The sequence below is a fragment of the Aethina tumida genome, chromosome 7 (genome assembly GCF_024364675.1).
Source record: "Aethina tumida isolate Nest 87 chromosome 7, icAetTumi1.1, whole genome shotgun sequence".
Lineage (NCBI taxonomy): Eukaryota > Metazoa > Arthropoda > Insecta > Coleoptera > Nitidulidae > Aethina > Aethina tumida.
In genome coordinates this window covers 2,930,892-2,957,784 of record NC_065441.1, presented here as the reverse complement: position 1 = coordinate 2,957,784, position 26,893 = coordinate 2,930,892, and the positions used below count along the sequence as shown (strand labels likewise).

Here is a 26,893-nt window from a genome sequence, read left to right as displayed (position 1 = left end):
TGTTCCCATCCGGCTGTGCCGCCCTGTGGCATCCCTCTATGTTGGTCGGTTTTATATGCTGACTGTCGCATGGAATGAAGCAATTTTCTTGCTGCGTTCTCTTGCGACAATGTTTCTAATAGATTTTATCGATTTGTGTGTCGGGATGATTAATGTTTTACAACGGATTGATTGAGGCATAGTTTATGGGTGAGGATGTTGAACCGGAGCGGGAGCCAGATTGAAAATCATGTAATTAAGATTTTGCTTGTGTTCGCCGAAGTATTTACGTGATAAAAGGAAACTTCGAAGTTAGACAAAAAAATGCTCAAGTCTGGTTTCTATCTAATTTACAAATTTTTCGAATAAATTTTACGCTCTTGTTGCCGAAAATCACAGTGGCGATAATACGTACAAGACACAGCTGATTATTTTCTCGGATTTTCTCTACACGATTGAATGCGGCGTCGAAAAAGGACGTCGCGAAAAAAAAAACGCTGAACCGCCAGACAACAAATGGCTGGTAGTTTCGTCGGTTCTGCTTATTTTGGATGTTCAATATTTGTTCGACGGAAGGTATATGTAAAGCAATAAAATTTACATGATTGATTGAGTCAATTTTGCATTTGCGTTCGGAGATTCAACACAATTTGGAAAGCCAAAATTGCACAGTTAAATTATATGTTTTATTGCTGTAATTTATACCGATCTCGGTGGCCAATGGTAATGGGCACGGCCGCAACGAGAAATTAAATAGAGTTTTATGGTGTGCGCCGAACATTCATAACCGAAATCATCAAATATTTACAAATGTTTAAAATTTTTAGGTCTGGTGATGAAATTGATGTTTATAATTGTTGCATCAATTAAAAAAGAAAATCAGAAAACCATTTCATGTTACCAGTTGTTTAATAATAATTTTATGGATATTTTTTATTAAAATAAATCGTACCAATTAATAAAAAATCCAACACAATATAATAACAACCTGATCGATTATGTAATTTCCAACCAAAAGCACTTGATGACAAAGATACTTTTAACACCTAAGATGTGTGATCATTCCTTAATTAGTATAACTTAGAGAAGTTAAGAATTACAACAAGCAACAAATCGGTGTTCCACAAGGAACAGTGCTGGGGCCTGTTTTGATCAACGTATAAATAAATGATATTGCTAAATAAGTTCGGAAGCGTAATATTTATATATTTGTAGTCAATACAATGCTGTACATAGCGTCATAATTTTTGTTCACTAATTTTAAATTATTATGTAAGAATTGTTCAAAATTATCTTGTACACTTTTCATTAAATAAAATGCTTAACTAAATTAAATCAGTTATTTTGGACATATTTTAATAATTCCTTCAATTTGTATTTGAATTGAAAAATGATACTCGTTCCCGCGGGCTTAAGCGAATTTATTTCTCGAATTGACATTTATCGAGGGCCGTAAAAGTTTAAATCAGTTACCTGGTATCGATTAGACGTTAAAACAGACAAAACCAAAGTTAAAAATAATTCCGTAACGGTTCTCGAATTGAAAGTGGATTTAATCGCGCTTCAAACTATTAACTTGCAACGCGTTTAAATTACGTTTTACTTTACTGAATTATATGGATAATTAACAGCGACGAATTTTTGGCAATTGCTCTCCGTAATCTGCAATAATTAACCGCACAACAGCAATATATTATGCTTAGATGCCATAGAGGGATAAATTTCTAACCAACTCGTGCTATTTATCTTAACAGATACCTGTGGTTCTAAGGGGGATATTTATTGGACGATATTGTGAAACTTATTAAATTTTTAAAACGCTCCAGGCCAAACCGAAATAAATCACCCCCATAATATTGCACAAATAGTTTCGCCACTAACCAAGGATTTATTGAATTATTACTGGGGAGGAAAATTTTTTAAAACCACTAATGAATTACTACTGGGATTTATTTGTATTGAGGTAGGAATAATTATATAAAACTCCGCTCGTTTGAACAAGCTCTTGTAATTAAAACTTGACAAACGCCAGACTCGTATTTATTCAATGTAATGAATAATAATATAACATCTGATTCTCACTGTGACATAGCAATAGATGGAAGCAGGATCTATGTGTTAATGTTGGACAACCACCATTACATAAGATAAGTTTTTGCCAATTTTATGGATAATTATCGGTTCGAAAGTTCACAAAGTTCCAGTACTAACAATACATCGGCACATAAACAAGGTTCCAATAGGATTACCCTGTCGGACTGTGGCACATACATTAACGACCTCGGATCAGTCCGCAGTTAACTTCCGTGCGGAATCGGGCCAACAAACTACCCGTGCAGCCAATTGATATCGCTAATTGTCATCTTAAAACTGCGCGCAACTTGTGTAGGTGTGTTCCGGAGTGAGTTGAGCATATTCGTGCGGCGGCAACTGGCTAAAACCGGTCTTATCTTGAGCCCGGTTGATCGTACTTCCAAGCCAGATTACGCGGATTACGTATCCAAGGAACTAAACGCCGGACCCGGCAACTTTTGCGCTTTAAACTGTTTGTGCGGATGTCGCTGGTATTAGCCGACCGAAACTCCCAGCTTTTGCCGCCGAAAATGCGAAACAAGAAACTGGGAATGCTCGATAATTGACTGTATTTGTTCGCACTGGTCTATTTTATTGCAACTACCGAAGTATTCAAGTTTCAACCCAGTAGAATAAAATGAGCCGTCTTGGTTGCCTAGTGAACGTCGTCGAGTTGTGCTGCCATCTACTGATAAATAATACAAACTGGAACATGTTAGTGTGTTTATTTATTTTGTAAAAGACAAAATAATTTATTTTCCAGTCGAGTGATGGCAGATCAAAATGTCGACGGACAGGGGAATCCCCAAGCGACCCAGTAGCTTTTCATTTACTATCAAAAACGTATAACCCAATTATGAGGCAATCAATTTCGACGCCGTACGAAAAAGTAGCCGGCGCGACCGGCACAACAGGGTCCAACAGATATACACACAGAGAACATTTGATGAAGTTTGTTTTCGAACAACAATCGTTTCTCGAACTGAGAAGTTAGAATCACCCAGGGAGCGGATCGGCGCACAGTTATTCCCGAACCCGAACATTGATTGGATAACAAGTAATCTCACTTAATTGAAAGTGGATTGGATTGATCATCCTTGTTATTCACCTTTAACCTTATGTGCTTTACACTAAAATTACTGGACTGCGGTTCGAGCCGGCCTATAATTATCTCAGTTTAGTGCCCGGCACGGATTTAACGAAACGTTCGGACCGGATTATTTTAATTGAGATGCGCATCACTCGTCATTTATATATCCTAGTTGATCTATCATAATTTTATTGTTTGCAAATGGACCCATCACTTTACCGCGACCGCTGAAATCCCTTGTTGAAATATACTGTCAGTTGATTAATTGGATTAAACGGTCTGTAACTTTCAAATTAGTAAACATTAAATGCTATGTGAACGTTTTAATTTATTAGGAACAGTTGATGCCTAAAGATGGAGCCACAATTCGGACGATTACATTATACAACCAACGTTACATTGTAATTTAAAGTAAGCTTTAGGTAATAAAACTTTGAACTTTTGACCTTTCAGCAATAAACAACAACAGTTATAATAAATGAACATTTTAATCACAAATCTAAATAATGACAGTAAAATATATTAAACGCCTGAAATAAATTATTTGTTTGTATACACATTATTCATTAACTAATCGTATTTGTATTTTCACACCATCCTTATGTTAGTTATTCATTTCCATATCAATCCATTTAATTAAGTCGACGAGAAAACACTCTAGTGTTGTACACATTATGCACCGACCATTTTTCATAATACACGTCCCGAGGTTCGTTCAACCCACCGCATTAAATTTCCTTTGGGGTGGTTTTTGCCGTACACAATATTATGTTATAGAGATATATTGTGTCCGCATATTTTTCGGGGCCGTCGCATATTTATTATATGAATTAAGCATGTGGAGACGGGCTAATGAAAACGAATGGGTGCGGGAGTAATTTTATTAAAAAAAAAACTGCGACTAGGAAAGTGGGAGGACGTGTACGAAGTCTATTAGGTGGTGCAACTACCGCCATGAGCGTACGGTTTATCTTAATACAGGAGCTGACAAGATTCCGACACTGCATACTTCACATTTGTTCGCCCGAATTTAAAAGCACACACATGTTTGAATATTTGTTTCAGCGATGCGCACAAATTTAGATATATGATCCCATAAATTTGATATTTTAATATTCCGACTGGATGCGAAAGGCGACACAGGGTATATTATTAAAAAAATATCATAGAGCAAGCTTTTTAATTCAATTTTTTATTTGTATGTAACGCTCAAGTTCCCGTTAGTGATAAAAGCTGTATCAATTCTGTTTATCGGTTGCGGAGAGGAACACCGACAAACAACAAATCGAATGCAAACATTAGCGTTGGCGTGAAGAAAGAGGGTGGCGGAGGAAGGGCGCGTCTCGCATGTATATGCGGATGTAAAAACGGCGTCCGCCAAAGGAACAATTTCCAGTGAATTTCCCGCTTTATTTTCATACTCCGGTTTAACTTTCGATGCGAATTGGCACAGTCGAATTCAATCAATTCACCCTCGGAATGTATTCATGTCATGTATGAAAACGGGCATGGTTGCCACTCCATTTGCCCATATCGTTAAATTTAATATCCTTGTGTGCGCCATAATACCCGGCCTGATATTTATTTTATTATGTTGCCGCTATTATGCCCGATGTGCCCGAACAGACAGACGTCGCGCGAAAAGGTCGAGGGGAAACTCTAAACATGTCCTCGCCATGCGTCCCGAACGATTCGGTTTAAATTCATAAGCGGCGCAGGATATTAAGCCGATCAGTGGTTCCATGTCTTATTCAATTAATGGCAGAATTAACATCATCCATTCAAATTAATTTTTTTTTATGCCAGAGGACAAAAAAACTGTTTCAATCAATTAGGGATTCTCTCTCTCAATAAATGGGGGCTTATTTTAAAATGCTATTAGGCAACTCTTAATATGTTATACTGTTAGTTGCGTACAAAAAATTAAGTGTATTTTTTACTCCATTACATGAATATTTTGGTAACTTGAACCTAATATTTGGAATAATCTTTGATAAGTCGAATTTCTCCTGCCTCAGGTAAACTCCTCCCTGTCGGTACCAATTCTAAGACCAATTATCGATTGATTAGAATAATGTCAGAAATTCCTACAATTTACTTTATGCTGTTTATATGAATACAACATCCTAAATTCTAAATGGAAGTACATTTTACTAAGGGTATTTCTAATAAAATCTTAAAGACAACCTCCACAATGGTAATGGTTATATTTTGCTACTAGGCTTCGTGTGAGGAAACCTATTAATCAAATTTTGACAAAGCTATTCTGCAATGGTTTAATCGTAGTTTTTTTTATGAAAATGAAAGTAGAAATCCTTTCGTTAAACACAAGTTATTGACTTTTTTGTATTAAAATATAAACTTTACATAATATAATACATAATAATACTAATATATATTAATTGTTTGAAGTTTCAAAATATTATTTTTAAAAAGTACATTAAAAGACAAATATACATTGTCTTTTAATGTTCTTTTTTTTTCTTTTAATATACTGAAAAAACTCTTAAAAATGTATTAACAAATAAATTAAATTATACACCTTTAATCTATTAATCAATTTCTTTCTTGACCGACTACAGAGTCTTATTATAAAAATACTCGATTACTTTCTTTCTACAATTAGTCGCCATTAATTAAAGTCTATTAATGATTATTGAATATAATGTTTAATTATCTTTAAAAATTAATTATGAATTTTTAATAATTAAAATAAAAATAATATTAAATTATACATGTATCATTTGGCAGAATTGTTTTGGTCTATGCAAATGTATTTTGTTTATTCTAGTGAACAAAGACAACATATGTTAGTTTCAATCAACTATAGAGATGAGGAATTATTTTAAAAATACCATTAAAGAATTGTAATTTCTTAATAATGATTTGTTTCTGTGATTAGTTGCCTACAACTATTGTAAGATTTATTACGAATTTTTAATAATTTATTAGAGCAAAAAATCGTTATGCCCTACAACACGATCTTCTAATCAATGGAATTTGTTAGTTCTTTTTAAGAATATTTTTAAGTAACTATGATTACTTAGTATAATTAATTTCTTACAAATAACCCTCAATTAGTTATTTACAAAATTGGACTTCATGTTTACATTATATTCATATTTGAACGATTTATTTAACCTTTTCGCAACTAAAAAAGTATATAGGAAAACAATGAATTATTCAATTAAGCATTAAATTATCTTGATCTATTAAATGTTTATTTTTTGTCCAATATAGAATATACATAAAGGGTATAGATAGATAAAAAAAATCATAAGTAATATTTAAAAAAAAACACGATGAATATGAACTATATTATTTAACTAATATTGTTCAATTAATCAAAAAATGAATTATGTACCTTTTTATACAGTTAAGCAAGAAAAAGAACATAGTTTTAATCAATTAGAGATGTTTCATTACAATAGATGGGGGCTCAATTTGTCAGTTCGATTAAGGAACTGTGATTACTTTGTTATTTTAATCAGATCGTGTTTAATATATATTTAATGGATCATGCTTGTGCCATTAGTTAGTTGCCTTAAAGTAACATTTAAAAATTATAAATTCTAGTTCGTGTTTAAATTACATTTAATGGACTTATAACTTTTTGTAAATTTGATAAAATAATGGAAACATTAGGAATACAATGTATCTATGTCAATAAAAGAATATTAAACTAGACAATGTTTTAGCCAATTAAAACAGAAATTACTGTAATGTACTGTCAATAGTATTTTTATTGCACCGCTTATTTTGTGTATGTAACAAAGGAAATATTGTCATAAAATATTGCATCATGCAAGGCAATTTTATTAAGAGCATAATGTAATATAAGCCTTTAAATCAATAGTTCTCATATTACATATTTATTACTGTTACAAGAAGTTAAATTAGTATAACATAAAAGTAATGTTATTCTGAACTACATACAATTTAGAAACATAACGAAACAAAAAGAGTAACCAAAATAATTACGCATCAATAAAGTTTCATTTGTATTAATAATTTGTGTTTGAAGTTTGATTTCACAATACAAAACTTACTAATTGGAACAAGACATAGTACTGCTTGAAAATCAGTGGCTTAACATTTGCCTTTGTTAAAAACGGATTATTTAAAAATAACAACACACAATCACAAACTAATTATACAATATATGCAAAACCAGAACCAAAAAACCGCATTAAATTCCATTCATAAAGTTCGCGGCCGCAAAAATAGCTGCACTGTATCGTTGTAATGCGTGAAATTTTTCGTGTAGGATTTTTATCCGGCCAATTAACATGACAATAAAAAAACCGCATGCCGTGCACTGCATATGTATGACATGTTCCATTACATATCGAACACAAGTATTACCGTGCATTGAACTGCAACTGCGCACCGATAATGTCATTCTAATTGGCGTTATTAGTTACGTTTTTACATGTGCACGAAATATTATTAGAATATCGGTTTACTATTTGAAATGGTAACCGATGACAATGCACCACTTAACGGGTCGCACCGGTGGATTCGAATGGATTTAAAAGCTTGTTCCGTAAGCGTGGCGCTTGTTGACGGAAATGAGTGGGTAAATAAATATGGGCTTTAGTAAGTCTGACACACAATATATGTTTTAAACGGTTGCGGCGGGCGCGAAACATTCACTTATCTAAAATAAATTGCTTTGAGTAAATATTTAGTTTGTTTCTGGTCCATAAATTTCAATGTGTACGGAAGTACACAGTATTTTTCGGCGATTGATTAGTAATTTTGTTTACACACATGCATTCTTCAATCGTATGTGTTTTGTACAACAGATGAAAAAATTATTTAAACAGCTTACTGCCCCCAACGATAATGTAACGTCACAAAAGGGCCATTGATTTTGAAAAAGTCGCCTTTGATCACCAGCAACAAAACCAAACCGCTTTGAAAACGGACATGCTCTCAAAATGAATTAATTTGCGGTCGAATCGGACAATAGGAGGTGCACTTGGAACAATTTGCAGTCGAAATGTGTTTCCGTCGCGCGCCATCCACATAACCCGATACCATTCACATCCTCCGCATTTTCTCCGACCATCGGTTCGTGTCCCATCTTCATTACTGTATCGTTTCCGGCCGCCCTCAAAAACGTAAATCACCCAGAAGCGAAATCATCAACTTGACCGGGCCCCCATTGATTTGTTTTCATCGGAAAAACTTAATTTAACGTACCGCTTCCGTTTTTTTTACAAGTGTTTCCGGTTCCACGCGAATGGATGCGGCGGTCTTTTATTTGTTTACGAGCACAATGCCCAAACGGATAATTAACCGGCAGGATTTACATGATTTACGCAATTAGCCGTCCAGAAAACACGGCCGAATGTAAATAGAATGGGAATTAGGTTCGGATTATTTTCTAAATGAAGGTGAAATAATTTTCGGACCTACAACAAATTCGTTGAATAGAGGGGAAATCCCAAATAATAACGGCACACAAATTAACCCTTTTAACGTGTGATTTATTACGGATTAAGGAGATGCAAATAAACTTCGATGCGGACGAAGCTGCACACAACTTTCCGGTGACGAAAAAAATTGAATTCCTACGTTTTGCTCGGATACGATGCGTTTAAAAATGCCCCCGGGCGATTCCCGAATAAATTCCCGATCGAATCCCATCGGGAACGGATCTGGGAAAGCATAGTCGGATGATCAACGTGATCTCGGACCAAATTACGGAATAATGCAAGATTTACGGCGTGTTGCTGTTGCTTGTTTTCCTTGCGTCGTTGTTTTCTGTTTTTTTTTTTATTAAATTAAAGTTTGGTCGGCTTTCGTGCGCGCGGCTAAGTGGATTTTCATGGTGCGGGTCACCGGTTGTAACGCCTTCATCCCCATTTTTATGGTAATAAAGCCGCGCTCGGATTACACGGTTAACAACGACACAATATTCTAATACTTCCCGGCCCAGGAATCCCGGGGTTAAGTAGACTTTTCTAGCCGGAGACATGCGAATATTTTCAGAATCGAATATTACACTAGTTTATAAACTGGGAAAAAGTTTTACCTTTACAATTTACAATAAAAATTTATTCATGAAATTTTGAATATAACTCCAGATCTAATTTGCCGATTTGGCTAGACAAGCATTCAAATTTATGACAAATAAACATTCTACAAATTTCATTTATACAGTTTTGAAATTAGTCCAATAGTTCAGATGCCTGAGAAAGTTGATTTTTCGGGTAAAAATCGGCGTTAAAAATTTACATCCTGGGAGTAATGGAAATCACAGAAGTTAAGTCTACTTTGAATTTTTTTACATGAAAATAGTTTTACGAAAAAAAAAAAAAATAAGCTACTGAAAATAAAAATCGAACGACATATTATGAATGTATGAATTTTAGAGTGGCCTGCCAAAATTATGTTTACGTTTTTTCTCCCTTTTATTGAAACAATTCAAGTTAAATCTACTTTTTCATGAAATAAAATTGTATTATAAAAAATTCTGGCTCTTTTTTGTTATTATTTTCGAATGAAAAACTGAATGTAATATTCTACAATTTTACAGTGGTGAACTAAAATTAAGCTTTTTACGAATTTTAGTGAAACAATTTAAATTAAATCAGACGTCATTTTTGTTCATTACTGTCCCCGCAATCTGTTTCTTGTATAAAAAAAGCTTCATAATTTGTCTTTCGATTTTCTTTTTCACACATGTGATAAAGTGGTGATTTTTCTTACTCCCAATATGAGACATGAATTAAACTAAAACACCTATTTTCTCGATGGAGTTTAATTTTTATAGCCCCAATTATTTAATCATTAATTTATGAATTAATACATTATATTGTTAAAGTGTTTGCATAATTTATTTTTAATTTTACGTTCAATTTTTTTCGTATTCCACTGAAATTATTACTTATTTATTACAATTACTAATTTCTAAATTTAGCTACCCTTATTTTTAATTCTTCGAAGGATTTTTATTTTTTATTGACCCAATTATTTAATCATTAATTTATGTATTATTTCGTTACATTGTATTTTTAATTTTACGTTCAATTTTTTTAGTATTTCACAGAAATTATTATTTATTTATTACATTATTAATTTCTAAATTTAGCTATCCTTATTTTTAATATACATTATTTTTAATTCTTCGATGGATTTTTTTAAAATTATTATTACGTATTTATTATATTATTAATTTCTAAATTTAGCAACACACATTTTTAATATACGTTATTATTATTTTATCGATGGCTGATTTTTATTTTTTTATTTTTGAATTGTTTGTAAATAATTTATGAAACCATTACAGTACTTTTTAATTTTTAGTTTGGTTATTTAACTATTTTATTAAAATTATTATTACTTATTTATTATATTATTAATTTCTAAATTTAACTGCATATATTTTTAATATATGGTATTGTTAATTCTTCTATGGATGATTTTTATCTTTTCTTACTCAAAATATTTGTAATTAATTTATGAATTCATTTATTACATTTTTAAATTGTTTTTTTTTTTAATTCTACATTTAATTATCTATCTTTATATATCTTTATTAAAATTGTTATATTATTAATTTCTAAATTTAGCCACACATTTTAATATTTGTTATAGTTAATTTGATGACTGATTTTCTCGTTTAGTGAGTAAAATTTTGGAAATCATAGTGGTGTATAAAATGAAAGATGCCTCCAAACAAAACAAAATAGTCTTCAATATCTTTGAAAATAGACATTTACAGACCTACATTCATGAAAACTTTTTGTCATATTTTAGATCATACCACACCCATTTATATTAAAGAAAATTGTACTAATACTTCAGAAAAAATAATCCTCATTATCTTGAAAATCGTTATTTGGGAGTCGAAGTTCATTAACACCTTGCCTTTAAAACTTGACACTTGTTTAAAAACATGTAATAGTAGAGTAGCTCAGATGGAAAAAACAATGTTTCCTTTATTATATTATTTGGTAATGCCAATAAAAGCTAAAGAGAATCAAAAAGAGTAAATTGATCTCACAAAACAAAATAATTCTCGTCCCCAAAATGCATTATTTATGAACGCAAGTTCATTTTGATCATACATTAAACCATACCACATCCCTTCAAAATTTGGGCCACTTCTTTCACACCCCGTACCAATAATTAGTGGACTAACTACATTTTGTAGTTGTGTGTCACGGAGATTAAAGTGATTATCGGTGGGACGGAGTGGGCGGTTATCATAAAATGCAACGTGCGACCTCAAAAGCTTTCCACGCAAATGGATTTCAATTCAGCGCGGAAAATTTCTGTTGGCTCGGTCGAAAACGAAAATCGACAAATTTTAATAGTTTCCCATTTACAACGCCATATTTCAACGAAATACATTCGGTTACGTTAATTACACAACTTCGAGGCCCGGACGACCTATTTTGCTTACCGAATTATTTCTTCCGCTTCCAGATTCAGTTCTGTATGCGTGTGCAATTTATTTATGCGCCGTTCGAATGGCGTCGCTAAAATAAATAAATATATTTGTGCTATGTTCTTGGGAAAAGTAAAGTTAGTTGTACGGAGGATTTGTCTGATAGAATAGGAGGACTTTTCAACGAAATAATGCATTATGAACGATACGAGGAGACAGTAAAGCCACTTAAGACCCGTTTCACAATTAGATGCATGGCACTTTGTCTAACTTTAAATGAATTATTTAAGTTGTATTGAATAGTTGTTCCAAGTTGGAATAACAAGTTATGTAAGACAGGCATTAAATTGGATGACTTAAATGTGCGAATTAATACGGGAAACTAAATTACTAAATACTGGCATTTGTAGTTAACCAAAACAAAGGGGCACGACGCGTACGTATTTATTTGCCAAGTTTAGACACTTTTTGGAACGTTCTGCCGCAATATTAAATACCCCCATCAAGGATTTCGAACCGATTCATAATTAATTTACTTCCATCATTAATACCAGACATTAATCATTAGGATCCACCGAATGTTTGTCCCAAAAAATGGGAATTACCATATTTTATCATAAATTTATGAATTCATTCATTATATTTTTAAATTGTTCGCTTAATATCTTTTTAATTTTATATTTTACAGAAAATAAAATTATTATTATTAATTTCTAAATTTAACTACATTCATATTTAAATCTTCGATGGATTTTAATTTTTTATTAACTAAATTATTTTTAATCATTAATTAAATTCATTCATTATATTTCAGTGAAATTATTTATTTATTATATTTCTAAACTTAGTTGATTTTTAATATACATTATTTTTAATTTTTTGATGGATTTTTATTTTTTATTACACAAATTCTCTGTAATTAATTTATGAATTCATTTATTTATTAAATTGATTGTTTAGTTTTTAATTTAACGTTTGATTTATTAAACTCTTCGAAATTTACAAATTTACAATATATATAATTCTTTACATTATATATAATTCTTCGATGGATTTTTATTTTTCCATTGTCAAATTCTTTCATAAATAATTTATGAATTTATTCATTTTATTTTAAATTGTTATTTCTTTTTAATCTTACGTTTAAATTCTTAAATATTTTACAGAAATAATTTTTTTTATTTATTATATTATTAATTTCTAAATTTAATTGTATTCATTTATAATAAACATACTTTGATGATTCTTAGATTTTTTAATTTTTTCATTAAAACAAAATTAATTATTATTAATAATATATAAATTTAATCATCTTCTGTTTGGTTGTTTTATTATTATAGTTAGTAAGAAATTTATTTTAATTTAATATAATTGCTTTTTTATAAATATTTTACTTTTAAATCGTTTAAATTATTTTAATTAATTTTTCTCTAAATTTTTAATATTTCAATATTTAAAGTGGGTCTTTATTTATTAATTCGTGTCAAACAAATCTTTAGTACAAACGTATTCTGAGGCATTTTTGCAGACTTTCATTTTAAATCGTTTAAATTATTTTAATTAAGTTTTGTCTTGATTTTTATTATATTCGTGTCAAACATAAATCTTCTGAGGCATTTTTCCAGATTTTCCTTTTAAATCATTTAAAATATTTTAATTAAGTTTCTCTTAATTTTTATTATATTTCAATATTTAAATTGTATCTTTTATTTATTAATTCGAGACAAACATAAATCTTTAGTACAAAATTATCCTGAGGCATTTTTCCAATTGGTTTTTCTCGTTTTGCCCATTTGAACCAACTTAAACATGCACAAAAGCGTCGAGTACAAAAGCCAAAAGGGGATTACTTACATGATTACATCGACCTCGTATCCAAATAAACACGGCTACGTTACAAAGCCGGGGTACATTTTTACAACCCTCACAAGAATGTGACGCATTAATTTTATGTATTTGTTTCGGTTTATGTTTATATTTATGTTTCAAAATTGTGTTTTGAGATAGCATGCATAAATGAGAACTGACTCAAAATATTGATTAAATGTGTGTTTGTTTTTAAATATTAATTAATAACATATTAATTTTAATGTGCTTACACAAATATTTATTTGTTTAATATATCTCATTAACTAATAATATATTATATAACTAACAACTAATTAAAATATTAATATATTTTAATTTTATTTTCCTTATTTAAAAATAATAACTGAGATAATATTAATTTAACCCATTAACTTTAAAGCAACATATAAGTTAATTTGTTAAAACAATCAATACATCATTAAAAATTAAACAAATTTACTTTTGTTAGGGTCGATTTTCTCAGTTATCAACATATTTTCCTGCTGCATTTGCATTTAAGCCGAATTGTACATATTTATTCCGTAAATTTTAAAAGTCAAATCCAATTAAAATTTGTTTACACGGTGAAAAAACAAAAATGGAAGTGTTATTGGATAGAGATTATGTACGAAATGCATGTACGCAAAAATCATGTTTTTTATCAGTGGATGGCACGTGTAAATTCTGCATTTTTGACGTGCAATAACTATCCCTCATGCGGTCCCTGTCAATTTTTATCTTGCGATACACAACGTACTGGTGGCGAAAAAACAACGATCGCGCCCCAATAATTTTTGTCCGGGACGACCATTAATCATTACATTCAATTTGTCGAAGGGTGTTTTTGTTTTTTTACAATGGGTAATTGTTGTTTTTACAGAGTGTAATTGTTGTTTGTGTACACGAATGAAATATATGGCGGTTTCAATTTACCGTCGTTTTGTTTAATTAACAAGCAATAAAAATGTTTTAAACCCATAAACGGTACACAAACGCATGGGTGTATTAACGTAATAATAAATCAGGAATTGTCAAAGACATATTTTCCACGATAAATTTTCGTTGCGATAATTAAATTGAGCAATATTCATAAAGTCCATATCAATTTTAAAATCGTTTGTCAAATATACTGGCGATTCGTTATTAATTCGGTGTCAATATCACCAGATAACATAAATTATGCCCTCCGAAACGATTCACATGAGATAATTCGTATTTATCAAATAATACTAGCGCACTCTTCATTAAAACATCCGCCCTAATTGCCATATTTCACGGCAAATTAGTTTCAGTTTTCCATCATAAACTTATTATCACGCATTTATCTACCGGTCCAAATTGTTCAAAACTAAAACAAAATGTTGATGAAATAAACCGTTTATTAATTAATGAACCATAACTTTCAATAATTAATGTTAAAACACAAAAATGTACATAGTAAATAATTCCAGACACACAGTTTTTCGCACAGCAATAAAATAACGCTAGCAATTGCATTTTATGCAGTGCATTAAACAGGAAATACAAAATGTATACGTACGAATACTTCCTCTATGTTATTCAGGTAAAAAGCTATAATTATATTTTACAGGTGAATTAATTGTGAATAAATTTAATAATTTTCGTTCTAGTGTTTCTAATTGATCTTCCATCCATATTTGTTTTGTTATTTAGTAGGCCGTGTTGATTTTCTGTTGAATTAAACTAATGGGAAATATGATCTAATTAACATTATAAAGTAATATACTTTTGAACAAGAATAATATATATAACGTTTAATATTACAGCTAAATGTTAGTTTCCAATGTTTAATTACAACTTTCATGTTTCATGATAAATTAATAAATGCATTTGTTATTTTTAACATAGTAAATAATTTCCTTTATGCTATAAAATCAAGTTTTATTATTTTTTGGAACGTATTGATTTTGAATTAAACTAATTGGAAATACGGTTTAATTAACAATATTGTAAAATAATATAATTTCAATGTGAAATTTAATGCAGTTTATTTTTTCTATATAGAGAATTTTCATAAAGGTTTTATATTCATTTTTAGCATCAATCAATGGCTTTACAGATATTTGACATAAATTATCAATGTACGAATATTTTTGGGAAAAAAATAAATATAAATTATTGAACTTAGGTGTAGAAATGTATACACACTGACAAAGAAATTGCAACACCAAGAAGTTGAATTGTGGTAGAAAATAAAGAATATTTAATTTGAGCACACCCTTCTTGGGGTTATAATTCCTTTGTCACTGAGGATATTTTTTAGTCTAAAATTATCATTTGATATCCTTGTAGTACTTTAAAATAGTTTTATTTTTTTAACAAACTTTATTTTATTATAAATGATTTATCTCAGTTATTCATTAGAAATTTAAGGAGAACGAAAAGAAGAGTATTGATTTAAAATTATTTATAGTAGTTATAACTTGAATTGAACTAGTTTTATAACTTATTTTGAATAAAATTTCATTTCCGGTTCCACTAGAAGTGACATCAGCTTTGTTATTTTCAGTGGAATATATTTAAATTTTTAAATTCTGCATTTAATTGTATACAAAATGATCACTATTTTTGAGTTAATTAATTGAGTTAATGTTTTTTTTTTGACATATTGTTAGTTTGACTAAAATATCTTTACAGCCATTAATTTTGATCCTGAAAAGTTCATTTTTATTCGAAAGTAAACCACCTGAAAAATAAATGAAGTTTTTTTTAAATCAGACACCCACAATATTATTTATTTATTGTATTAGCATGGTCCTACTCCATATATAATATTTAAATAAATAATTATTTGGTGATAATATTTTTATGAAACCCTAAATTATTACTTATAAATTCGATAATTAGCATTTATAGTAACATTAATTTAGTTTAATAAGATCATAATTCCTTATACTTAATAAACTTCACAAACATAATGTTTGCTAAAAGCAGCTGCCTAGTTGATGCCATCTGCCTCCCATTAAAAATGATTAAACATTACATTTTTGGTATTTTTAGTACAAATTGACCATAGAATTCACCATAAACCAACTGTTTTAGTACCAACAGCGAAACATTTGAATGCGACAAAAAGGAGGCGGCATCATTTGATTTAATAACATAAATCGCAACGAAGAAGACCCATCCGTCTGGCGTACAAATAAACGAAAAATATGAAAAATACACAGAATCCGAGAAATCTGATATGAAAAAGTTTATTTTTAATATAACCACGGTTCCAAGCGAGGGGGGTTGCAAGGGGGGCAATAATAGACCGTGCTAGATCAACGCATATCTCCGGTAATATCTCATCTCGTTCATATCGCAAGTCGCTTTATGAGATATGTAAATACGGAGGGGGGTGAATATATGAAAATCTTCCATCCCGACGCGGCCCCGAAAAAAAAAACCATGAATTTATAGTGCCGGCTGATATGTCAGATAGATTTGTAAAATATATCTGCCCGTATATTTTAGGTAGACACATTTTAATCGTGAAAGCTATATATAATTCGCTCTCGAACGCGCCTTTTTTTTCCTGCCCTCGCGAGCGTCGAGAATTGAATGTAAAAGCGCCGATACAAATGTTTTATGACCGGGACAAGACGTAACTTCACGCGTTATCGACGGAAAAAAGGAGAATCGGAAAAGTCAGGTGAATATGTGAAACTAAAAAAATATACGAGGACAATTAATAACGATAGAAAAACCATATTAATCTCTCAAATAAATTCTTTTATGCTTTAGCAGGGCGATATATTAAAATTCCTCGTGATTTTATTGCGTCCGGATTTTTCCTGCGCCAATTCTTATTCTTTCAGATTGCCACTATCTAGTTATAACTATAATGAGCGAAATCGTCCGGAAAAAAATCCCTCCTCCAGACATTTACTTAATTTTTCGCCACTCGAATAACGGATCAGATTTATCAAGTCCAAAGTTTATAAATAGCACCGCTGCATTCGCACTATTTATGTCCGGACAATTCTTTCACATTTTAAATTATTTTGACTGCATAAAGGACGAAAAGAAACCTCATTTATTATCGGTTAAAAGTTAATTCCTCGCTCAAAAATAGACTGCAACCTATTTATATTGTTGCCCTAGGAATTTTAATGCTGTTTACTTAATTCCGCCTAATTAACGACGAGTGAAACCGGATTTAATGGACTGAAGAATACCGAAGAGAAAATGTTTGCCACATAATTTATGGGCTGCAAGTTTTCCAACATTTTATGCTAAAACACTTTAAACCAAAACTGCTCAATAATAATCGCAAACGAAATAATTACCTGCATACAACTTAATCCATTGTAGAAACGTGGTAAATCACTCACGGTTCAGCACAATAGATCCTCATTGTAGGCATCCAGGCCGCAGTTTATTTATTTTCGTTGGCCCACCATAAATTAATCCCGGGAATCTAATCTAAACAAGGGATGACACACCACTATTTCTTATTATGAAGGCGAAGTACAAATCCTTTTAATGAACAAACGTTCTCCGGTGGCGAAAAGCGGGAGAAAAACAGCCAGCCCGTTTTGTAGATTAAAGTGCTACAGTTGTAAAACCGATGTTGAATCAAGATTTAGTCCGGCTTGGCTGCCCCGGTTTTAGTGGTGTGGGGTAGTGGATGTTTTTCAGTTTTTCAGGCGCTGAGGCGAGATTAGACTCGCCGCGGACACATGTTAAACTTACAGTTTGTGTAAATAGATGTACGGATTCCTTTGGCTTTATTAAATGCAACCGGGGGATTTATGCATGCAGTTTTACGGTCACATCAGCCATTCCGATTTTCCACCGGCCGCTAATGCAATTTTCAACCTGCCGCGACTGAATAAATGAATTTAACTTTGCGAGTGGGGAAAGTCGACCTTTCTTGGCACAATTTCATGTTTATGCATAATTTTATTAAAATCTACTCTTATGAGTAAACTAGGTTGCATAACTTGGAGGACAGATCTTGTCTCCATCTGTTGACGAAAACTATTCTAGTTTAATATAATGGAACTCGTTCAAGTGACATATTTGTACTCTTTTACAGTTTGAATATATGATTTGAATAATTCGATTTCTAAAACTTCCCGGAACTGCATTGAAAGCTTAGGAAAGTCTGAAATTTCCACATATTATTCATACAACTTCGAGAAAAAACGAAAACTCAATTGAAATTCTCATGACCAATCGGTATCTTAGTATGATTAAATAAATTGTCCTAAGTGTATTTGCCGAAAAACAATTTATTTTTGAATTATTCAATGAAACGTTAGGTGAATTACCTGTTTAATAAATAACGAATTTGTCCGCGACAAAAGGAGTGCATAATTTATAAGACATTCTTTCAATCATGAGTGGAATTCCGGAGAAAGTAAAATAGAAAACACCACCACAACTTCTCCTGCAGGTTCTTAAACACGTCGCCCGTTAGCGTGAGAGCCTTTTAAACTTTTTCGCCCGGACAGATTAAATTATCTGATCTCAGTTCTGAAATAAACTGTTAAATAAATCAGACGGTCTTTTGCTCCACCTTCTTCCCCTTAATTTATTTTCGGTCCTTTGTTTTAAACTTTAAATAAACCGTTGGTTGATTAATTAATTTTTAAATATATACTTAGTGACAAAGATCACCAAGAAGGGGGTGTTCAAATTTAATATTTTTTGGTAAAACATATATGTTATAGCAAGGAATAAAGACTAAAATTTGGTGATGTTTCGTATAGATTATCTCATATAATAATTAACTAAATTATTAAAATTAATCTAAAATCTTTGGTATTTTGTTTCCAAATTTTAATCGTTTACTCTTTGTATAACATCTAAGTTTTACCAAAACAATATTAAAATTGTGCTCCAATTTACGACATCTAACTAAGGTAAGTAATATAAAAAACTAAACAAATATGAAAAAGACCGAATGACTGAAACACTAATCGTTGATACACCGGGGGAATATTTACGTACAATTCGATTTAGTCGGATGATAATTGACGCGATGCGATTGAACACGGACAATTACGCACTTGAATGAAAAGTGATAACCGTCAATTAATAATAAAATCCGATTACGAATGGACCAATTGTCCGTAGGTGTGCGTTGTTAAAATTTCATTTGCCCCCGGGACCAACACAAACACGGATTTTTCCGGCGTTTTAATTACCGCCTCGCCCGTTGTTAATCAGCACCCTGGAAAAAACCGTAAAGAATACGAGACCGAAAGTGGAATGGGATAAGATTTTCGGTGAAAAAGAGGCGTGGTTACAAGTGTTCCGCCAGGTCGGCACTTATTTAGATTGCGAAAGGACATAAACAGGATGGTGGTTCGGGCGATGCAAGGCAATTAACAATTCGCCGCAATAACGGCATTCAATAAGCTCACGGGTTCCAGGCGAAATACGACGCTCCGAGGATTTATCCCGTTGCTGCAGCCCGTTGGGGAATAGCCTGCAACCGGGCTTTAACTAAAATTTACTATAAATTGGATATAAATTTTTATGACCAGTAAAAACCACCATAGTTTTGCGTGACGATTCCGAATCACCAACTGGTTAATAAGTCTTTACATGTTTTATAGCGGGACTGCTATGAATTCCGGGATACGTATTATACGTTGTTATGTGGGGACTGGCGTTTTATGACAATAATTAACTTTCGCCCGTTAAATTTATGGATTTACACGATTCGCACAATTCACAGATTAGTAAGTGTTTAAAGTTTAACAGGAGTTGCAAAACCTGCCGGTTTAACGTGTTGACATTTATTTGCATATTTATTTCTATGAGATAGTGCTAAAATATTAATAAAATTTTATTATATTATATTATATGTTATATGAGCAAATACAAGCGCGCCCTCTTTCGTCGAAAAGTAATGGTTCTGCCCATCTAATATTAATTTATTAACACCAATAGATGGCACCATAAAATGTACACAATACTAGGCAACCCACCATGCATGCGTTCATTAATCTACTACAAACACGTTACATACTTTGTTAAGGACAGTATAAACAAATTTAATACAATTGTAACTCATTTAACACTTGAAAAATTGGCAACCGTTTTAAATGGCTATTAATAATAATTACCTACTGATCAAACAACGATTCCGTTCAATGTTTACAACATCGTGTTTGGCTATGAATAACACGGTACACAAATTAAACTAAAGGGTTGCGGGAACGTGGGGAGCAAAAGACCGGCTGATTTATTTAACGGTTTATATCAGAGCTGAGATCAGATAATTTAATCTGGTCGGGCGGAAAAGTTTAAAAGGCTCTCACACTAACGGCGACGTGTTTAAGAACCTGCAGGAAAAGTTGAGAACGGTTGAACGGGACGAATTAAGATAAAATTTCGACGGTGATTTGCCGATAATCCGCAAGATGTTCTATCGATGGTTATGTTTATGCGTTCTCCCTTATCGTCGGTAATTGTTATTTCACTTTCGTTCCTGAACGGACTTCAACAAACGATTGTAGTTTATACTAACGACCTCCGTATATTATTAAGTAGCTAATATTACTTGATTTATCGCAAAGGAATTTTAAAACAAATCGTTTCTCAAGTAAGCCAATTTATCTAATAACGTAAAGATACGTCCCGAACACGAGATTTCAGTTCTTTCAATTGAGTTAGTTTTCGTTTCTTTCCGAGTTAAAGTTTTATATGTGAATATTACGTCGAATTCCTTGAACTTCCCGACATTTCAAAAGCTCCTTGGATTATATTCGTACAGTTCCAGTAAATTCATTTCAGGAGTTACAGAAATCCATTTACATATTCAAGTCATCTACTTATAAATAATACAGTTGAGCTCGAGGAACACAAATATATATATTTGTATGTACACGTTGACATGATAAAATATTAAAATACGAGTAATCGCTGGCAGGTGGCAGCATATTTCGCAACTCGGAGCCAGGCAACCCGTCTTGCTTAAACATCCTCGCGAAACAAATAAAACAAATTGGGTATTTTAATATTAATACGCGCGAGTCGTAGACGAATTCGGGTGCAATCTAACAATTCAACTTATTTAATTTGTTGGGCTCGTGGAAGTCCCACAAGTTGGGCGCTTCGCGAACGGGTTAGATTATAATTTAATAATTAATCAGACGACTGTTTCATCCGACAGTTAAACCTTAAAACAACAACGGATTGCAATTTTAACTAAAGGGTGACTGATTCATTTGATGGATTAGATGATTATATACGGCGGCGGACGTAATTATAGAGGAATTGTTTAAAATTTTCTCAGCACGACTTTTATTCTGAATCGATAGTGTTCCCTATGTCTGGCGGAGGCGGAAATTGCGGCGCAAAGTAAATACCTGGTGCACGGAGTCAAGACTAGCGTAGGTTGATTTTTCGCCGATTTCATTTAGGGAAACAACAGTTAATGTTTTCCCAGAGCCCGTATCGATCTGAAAAGCGCTCCAGGTGGATGATTATTCGTACTCCAGTTTCTCCGCGACAACTTTCCTTATTAAAATCACTTAATTTCCATTGCCGAATCACAAAGTAATTTATGTATCAGCGGGACTAAACATAATTACGTGGATTAAAATTACCGGTTTTTGTTTGTCTTGTTCGCCGCTGTTTGTTTTCGCCATGTCGCGCGACGGATTTATTGATTTAATCACTACTAATTATTCATCCTATTTGTGGATCACTTTGGTTCTTAATTACCAGTGAATTTACGCAAATAAAACTTTGACAACTTCGAGGAAAATATCCAGTAAATAAATCACTTTCATGTTTTCGGCATTTTCATTTTAATTTCGTTTAGCTCCCAACTTAGACAATCGGTTTATCTGCTTTTGAAGCTCAGTTAAATGTATTTTACAACCTTTTCGATAATACTTTTAGATGGCATTGTTTCTCTTTTGTCTCGTTTAATATTTCAATTTTTCCTGGGTTGCTTATCTTCTACAAATTTTTAATTTATCAATATTTTCAATTATCAGCAACAGATGGGGATATGAAATAAATTGAATGCTAGGCAACCCAACTTGCAAGAATGTTATGTGCCTCCTAATCTCACATGATTTCGTTAAGCATGATTTAAAATATGTAAAGTAAATATATTTTACATTGTTTTCAATATTACTTTTAGAAGACATTGTTTCTCGTTTGTCTCGTTTAATATTTTATATTTTTCTTCAGTTGCTTATCGTCTACAAATATTTAATTTACAAATACTGTTAATTACAAGCAATAGATGGGGACACAAAATAAAATAAATGTTAGGCAGCCCAACTCCTAACCTCACATGATTTCGTTAAGCAGGATTTAAAATGTGATTGGAAGAAAAATAAATGTAGTTTATAATATTTTCGATAATACTTTAAGATGACAGTTGCTTACCATCTACAAATATTTAATTTGTCAATACTGTTAATTACTAGCAATAGGTGAGGATATAAAATATATTGAATGTTAGGCAACCAATCTTACAAGAATGTTATGTGATTCCTGTCCTCGCATGATTTCTTTAAGTAGGATTTAAAATGTGGTACGAAATAAAATTGTAAACTAAGTGAAAGATAAATCAGTTATGACAATGTCCGTTGCCGGTTGCTCCGCAGGAATGAAAATGTAGCGGGAGCGCTTAGAACTCGAAAAAGCCCCGATAAATTTCAAATACACCTGAAGTATAATATAATTTATCTGTTCTCAAACCGTATAAAATCCGGCGTGTGTTGCACGAGGTTGATTTATGTACTGAGCCGCAGTGACTATTTTATTGTTTAGCAGTTATTTTTATTTCATAGGGAACCGGATCCCGTCCAGGTATATTCAAAAAGGCGTTAAATGGCTTAGCTCGGGCCTCGGAAACGCCGGGAGATTTATGCGTCCCGAATTGTACCCGGCTGATTTATTAGATGGGAAAATCTAAATTTTTCACGATACAAACCCTGCTAAACGAGAGAATAAATATCCAACGTTTCCGATGCACTTTTTAACGTGACTCCTGCGACTGTAACCGAAATCAATTTACCAGCAGCACCACAACTAAACTCCATACCATTTACCCAATAAACTATTGCACTTAATGCCAACGTGGGTTGCATACAGTAAGCCCACATAATATGCTGCCACCTATGAAACAATAACTACCATATATAAGGATGTGGCAACAGTGAGAATTTTGACGTATACGTTTTAATCTAGAATACAGGGGGATGTGAAATTGCGGATGAGGTAGGGGACGGACATAACTGTATGACCGTTCGGATTCATTAATTTCGGGCGGCGGTTTTGTGCCTGTCTCCGAAACTTCTCGAAAGGGAGTCGCCAAGTGTCCGCAACGGCCGCAAGGTGACACCTGCGGGTCTTCCACGCATTATTCACTTTACCAGGTACCCGGAATATGTTTCACCCTTAATTAATGTCAATAATACCTCCGGAGTAAATCCGCGATTCGGATTTTATCCTTCTTTCCTTAATCTTTTGAAACTTCGAATTCTATCGACTGTTGCCTTTTTTGTTTTCAGTGGATTATCCTCTTGCATTTATCCGATAGTTCCTGAAAGGATAAAAATCCAGCCAAAAACTACGAATCGCATAAGAAAAATTCGTTTAACCATGTTCAGTTCGCTTTTTATTATTGAATGCATTTCAATTGTAGTAATCTGCGCGTCGTGCACAATTTACAACAGTCAGATTTCGCTAAACGCATTACATGCATTTTCACTTTATTTTAATCGTTCCGCTGATTCCTTTGATTGTCGGTGCGTGCCACGATGAAATTAGTGGAAAAAACACCATTAGATCTATCTATCATATTTCGCTACTTATAATAATAATTGAATATAATGTAAACAGGAAGGAGATTAGATCGCGCGGGAGCTCCATTAAAATCAATTAAAGGTGAGGGGGGTTAAATGAAGATATCGTAATGGGATTTTAATTGCAAATAAATTGCCTGCTTGTAGCTTTTTTAGATATTAAAAATTATTTTTTACATAAAATAAATAATTACTTGATTGGATTAATTTGTATGTTTATACCATGGGTATAATTTTGATGAAGATAATGGTAATGAATTTACTTGCCTAATCTTATTTATCCATATTTATTTGGATTCCCCTATTACATCCTTAGTCGACTTAAAACGATATCCCCATAGCCGCATTTTGAGTTTAACGAATAGCCAGAAGCTATAACAGGTGTATACGGTGGTTGTCGAAACCACCACCCACAAAATTTGAAGGAGCTTGTTAATGCTCTTAGAGAAGAATGGCGAGCTATGGATGGAGAATGTGTGGCAAGGAGTGAAGAAGCTGTTCATGAAGCAACAGAGCTATATTTTATTTGCATTAATTAAGTTTGATGAATTTGTTGACATTAGTTTTAATACTGGTTTAAAAGTTCTATTGTTGAAGCAATTTTGTACACATAAGATCACATGTTTTGATAATTCAATTAATATTTTCACTTAACTAAACAGGAGATATGGGTGACACAATTATAAAATTTTCTGTCTGCAAGCGAAAACCAGGATCGACGTAGCGCACGCGATTAATCATCCTGTCTCATATATCACTCACAAATCGCTGAAAATGGAAACACACGTTACATATTCGGCCAGCCGAAGTCACATCAAAACCAAAACGGACAGTTTTGAAAAAAAACCCGGACCCCCGAAACAAACGCTGTCCGTTAATCCGGTGAAATATGAAAGCCCTTTGATGGGAGGAAATTTTACGTTGAGATAGCACAAATAAGATCGCTGATTAAAAAAATTACGATGTGGAAACGTAAAAAAGGGTCGTAAATATTTTATTATGAATCATTGTCGGGCTCAGTAATAATCCACAATAAAATATGTAAAATTATTTATGTCGCCGTTAACTAGAAACTGTTAACGGGGGTCGATAAAACGTAAAGACTCCGGTTGCTGAACTTCAGTCGCCTGATGAGCAATAAAACTTCTGGGGGACTACGCGGTGTTTTCTTTTTTACTGTGATTAGGAATGGGTGAAATTAAAATTTTAACGCCCCCATTCGTTTGATTTTTCGGGCGGCATAAATCTTCCGGTGTTACCGTTCCCGACAGGTAAGAGGAATTCCGAATTAATACTTCAGAGTTAATAAAAGTTTTATAGGGAAATTTTTAGTTTATTATGTCGTAAACCCCGAAGTGTTGGCGTAAAATCACTAAAATAAAAAACAATAACTGCACTCGTTGCCTACAAATTATGCAACATTTTTCTCACAGACCGGCCGTTTTATACAATTTTTTAATAAACGTCGAAAAAACAGATGAAGGGTTGAAGGCGTTTCGCGCCTGGGGAGGCTCACGCATAAATATGCGCCATCGTTTATCATCGTGACGCTTTAAATATGCATACAGGTGGAGTCGAATCGCGGTCTTCGGAGAGTTTCCCGGGGAAAAATAATAAGTCGCCCCTCCGCGAAAAGAAAAATCTAAGGACCCGAAAGATTTACGACGGCCATTTATCCGACCAGACTGATATGAACTTTGGCGTCGTGTGTATTTTTTTCCAAAGGAAATCCGAGCAGATTCCTAGCACCGAGCTCGGCCAATCTAGTTAGATAAATACGCGATCATCCGTTATGTTTGGTAAATAAGGACCCGAGACAAATTTATGATCATGGGAGACCCGTCTATTAGTCATACTTGCTTCCTGAAGACGCATCGTCGGTGCTATGCGGTTGTTTTAATTATTTTATTTCGATACAAAAGCTCAACGGCACTGAAACAACAGGAGTAGAAATAAAACGACGGAACGAGATAGATAAGTTTATTGGTGCGGAAACTCATTAAATTGTGTACTTTTGTCGTCATAAAAGTCGACGTGAATGTACAGGCTCATTACTACAGACAAACAAGAGCTATACATCACACTTTACGGAACTATCGGAATGTTAACTTAATTTGTGATGCAGAGTAACAAACTCCGTTTTGAATTGGCAATTATATTGCATCAAAATCACACACGATAATTTTATGTTACAATTTTAAGTCCCATTTAAATTATTAATTGATCTGACTTTGAACTTTGCATGCAAATTAAATAATTCAAATTCATTCATAATCTATAATCACGACCTATAAAATTATTAAATTACACAACAAAACTCATTCAATAACTCAATAATACTTGTAGGAAGGTTAAAAATCGATCGGAACGAACAAAACTACGCCGAACATTAAAAATTAATTTCCTGGACGTTATCATCGTCTACATCGGCGCCCTTTAAATGAAAACGGGGGCAAAAAAGCATTCTTCACTTTAACAACTGCGTAGTCGAAGATGGCAATCAAGTTTAAGGAAAAATTATAGATTAGCGTGCTTTTAAGCCGACTATAATTACTTTTAGGTCAACTGCAAGCATGAGCTTTAAGTTTCTTAAATTATTATTAGTCTTAAGTAGATAAGAACACACTAATTTATCATATTTTTGCATCAGTAATGATCAGTAACAAGATATATATATATAGTTTTATTCTCTTCATTCTCTTTAAA

The 26,893-nt window shown here is 32.5% G+C and overlaps 1 protein-coding gene across 4 annotated transcripts in view; it reads right to left on the bottom strand.

Moving 5' to 3' along the window:
- LOC109600338 (uncharacterized) overlaps nucleotides 1–26,893 on the bottom strand; it is a 150,430-nt gene that overhangs the window by 46,529 nt on the left and 77,008 nt on the right. Inside the window, exon 1 of one of the 4 annotated variants that reach the window (XM_049970052.1) lies at nucleotides 13,401–13,510. The exons of the other annotated variants lie outside the window; for them this stretch is intronic. The gene's annotated coding sequence lies outside the window, so the exon portion shown is untranslated. Of the gene's footprint in view, nucleotides 1–13,400; nucleotides 13,511–26,893 lie in introns of those variants that run through there. 4 annotated transcript variants of the gene reach the window in all.